This window comes from Micromys minutus (genome assembly GCF_963924665.1).
Source record: "Micromys minutus genome assembly, chromosome: 1".
NCBI classification, from domain to species: domain Eukaryota; kingdom Metazoa; phylum Chordata; class Mammalia; order Rodentia; family Muridae; genus Micromys; species Micromys minutus.
Window position 1 is genome coordinate 170790730 of NC_137969.1, and position 3380 is coordinate 170794109.

The 3380-nt window shown below is 42.5% G+C and overlaps 1 pseudogene across 1 annotated transcript; it reads right to left on the reverse strand.

Annotated features, from left to right (window-relative positions):
- Positions 1-253: 253 nt before the first annotated feature.
- On the reverse strand, positions 254-715 carry LOC308416766 (large ribosomal subunit protein uL14-like; annotated as a pseudogene). Its single transcript has one exon. The product of its transcript is annotated as a large ribosomal subunit protein uL14-like (transcript).
- Positions 716-3380: the final 2665 nt, after the last annotated feature.

Consider the following 3380-nt stretch of genomic DNA (forward strand, 5'->3'; position numbering starts at 1 on the left):
TGTATGCATGTATTGGCAGGGGACGTGCATACATATGAAGGTCAGATGACTTGTGGAGTCAGTTCTCTCTTCTATGTGGGTTCTAAGGATGAATTGTCAGAATTGTTGTTAGGTTCCATGGCAATCTCTTTAACGGCTGTCCTTCTCCCTTATACTTTAAAGAGAAACTTCCAATTCATATTGTATATGCTACCTATACTGGTTCTTCTTTTAAACAGGTACTTACTAATATTTTTCTCGGAGCAAAGACTTTTCAATGAATATATTTCACAAATACACTGGAGAATCGTGAAATGCTTCCTGCACTGGATGCAGTCCTGGGCCCCAAGACTGCACACTCCTTTGCAACTGGACCTGTGACAGCAGAACCTTTCATCTCGCCTTTGTGGTTTACTGTGACCCCTGCATTATCTTCAAAATAGAGAAACACCCCATCTTTTCTCCGACGTGACTTTCGTTGTCGAATTCCCACCGCTCGTGCACCTTTTCTCTGAGCTCTGGTTCGCCTTTCTTAACCGTGCCCGTCACCATGTCACCCACACCAGCAGCAGGAAGTCTGTGCAGCTGTCCCTGTCCCTTGCTTCCCTCCACAGAGATTATAGACAAGGTTTTGGCTCCTGTGTTGTCAGCACAGCTGATCACAGCTCCTACCGGAAGACCCAGGGAAATTCGGAATTTTGCTCCCGGACCCACCACATCCTTGCTTTGATATCATGAGTGTCCAGAAAGAGTCAAAAAGGAAGTTAGTACAAGGGATCCTGGGATATCACACCTATTACTGAAAATGACCGGTAACATCATATGTATTTGTCGTGTTGCCGTGTCACTTAGCCTGGGCAGATACATGGATGTACCCGTCCACCCACATAGGGGAGATGCACACTAAAGATCAGATTCCATCAAACAATGAACCCACTCTCCCACGTGTGACCTCTCACAAACCCATGCCATGGCGTCCCCTACACAATTCCCAAGCACCCCATTACCTTCTTCTGCCTCCTGGCAAAGACAGATTGTTTCCAGAACCTCTGAGTTTTATGTTTTATGAGTTTTTAAAGTTTTTTTTTTTTTTTGTGACTTTCAAGAGCCCCATTAGCCTTTTTCTTCCTTCCATGTGGGAATATTTTAATTTAGTAACAACTATACACCACATTTAGCTATGGTCTCACACACACACACACACACACACACACACACACACACACACACACACACACACACACACAGGATTAGAATAGTAAATGTACCTGCAAACTACTAAAAATTGCACATACCTCTGTAGATAAGCATTGTGAAAGAGGCAGTAATTGAAGTTTATGTAAGATGTTTGCTCAATGAAAAGGAAGGTGAGTTTGGTACTGGACAGTGTACTTTGTTTTTTTAAGGACAGTTGCCTGTGTGGCTCTGTCTCGGAACTAGATATGTAAAGCAGACTGGCCTTACACAGACACTAGAGATATAGAGGAAACCTAATTATAAAATAGTGAATCTGTAAAGTCTGTATTTGTTACACCCTGACTTTGAACACTTGAAAAAAACAAAAAATATAGAGAGATGCTAAAAAGAAAAATAGCAGTGTTGCCAGGGAGGTGGGTGAGGGATGGATAGATAAAGCGGTACAGGAGATGCCAACCAAGCGAAACTACTGTGTATAACCCTACCACGGAGACCGCATGACATCATACACATGTCACTGTTTGTTTCTCAGTTGTGATGGCGTCACTCTATGGGGGGGGGTGGATAGAGGAGTCATGGAAACTGCACTTCCTGTTTAATTTTGCTGTGAATCTGAAACCACTCTAAAACTAAAGTACCTTTTAAGACATAGGTACTTCCTGTGGGATGTGGGTAGAGCACCAACATCCTTAAAGCACAGGAGCCTGAAAGTAGACTCTGAGACTAGGCATGGTGGCACACATCCTTAATCCCCAGTTCCACCATGCCTTTTTGTGACTCCTTAACTCTGGTTTTGTTTTGTCTCATTTTAAATACTGGATAAGTTCCCATTGTGTGGATGTGTTACAGGGACTTTTCAATTGCTTCCAAGTTTGGGAAATCACAAATTAAGCTGATAAACATTCTCACTTAGGTTTTTGTGTGCAGACAAAAGTGTTTGGTTTGCTTGGGTAAATTCCAAGGAGCAATTTGCTGAATCATATGGTAGGAGCCTAGTTAGTTTTGCAAAAATCTTTCAAACTGACCTTCTAAGGGGCAGTACTAGCAAGTGGGAGCTGCTTCCTACCATTGTCAGCATTTGGTGCTTGGCAAATGTTTTGAATGTGAGTTGTTTTCATGGGTATACAGTGGTGCCTCCTTACTGTTTTCAGTTAATATTTCCTGAGGCACACGGTATGGAACAACTTTTCCTATGCATATTGTCCATCTGTGTCTATTTGTTGGTGAAGCATCGGTCCACATTCTTTTCCTTCTGCTGAACTGGGTCACTGGTTATCTTATTAAGTGGTTCTGACACTCAGAAGGCAGGGGCTAGAGGAACACCACAAGTTGAAGACTGCCCTATCTCTACAGGAAGCTCCAGTCCAGCTTGAATCGCAGAGTATGTGGTCCTAGATATGTGGTTCAGTGATTACGAGTATGGCTGCCATCCCGTGGAACCCAGGTTCAGTTCCCAGCACTCTCATGACAGCTCACAGCTGCCTCTAACTCCAGTTCAAGGGGATTCCATGAATTCTAGCCTCTGGTGGCACTACATGCATGTGGTACACATACACACATGCAGGCAAAATAACTACATACATAAAATTAAATTAAATTAATTTAAAAACAGCTAATCTTATAAACTTAGTGGAATTGTAAATAAAATATATAGTTATAGATAATGTATACAACTAGTTATATAATAGTGTTAACATTTTAATTGTTAACATTTTGACTTCGTTTTTTTTTTCTTTTAATATTTTTTAATCAGCGTTACTACCCTGCTCTCTCACACTCCTTAAAAAATATGTCAGAACTCATGGGAACAGTCCCTTGTGGGAAAATCCTGCCTTTGGCAGCCGTGGTGACTTGGTTTGATGCTCAGTATCTGTGCTGGGTTGTAGCCTTTGGAATCCTGGTGCTGTCATGGTAGGATATTTGCACTGAGCATGCTCTTAAAGGTTACTGAATGCTGCCCCTCAACTCAGTACAGAAAGCTGAAAGCAGAAACAGCAGCAGCTGTTGCCCCCTCCACCTCATTTATCTGCCATTTATTAAGCTGCTACAAGGTTTCCAACATGTTGAGACAATGGGTCTCCTAAAGAGATAGTGGCTGAGCTGCAACTGCATTCAAGTCATTCTCTAGGCTCCCAGGACCACTTATCCCAGCACACTGAGGCCTCACTTGCCACTCCAGTCATATAGGTATGTCTGTTCTTGAG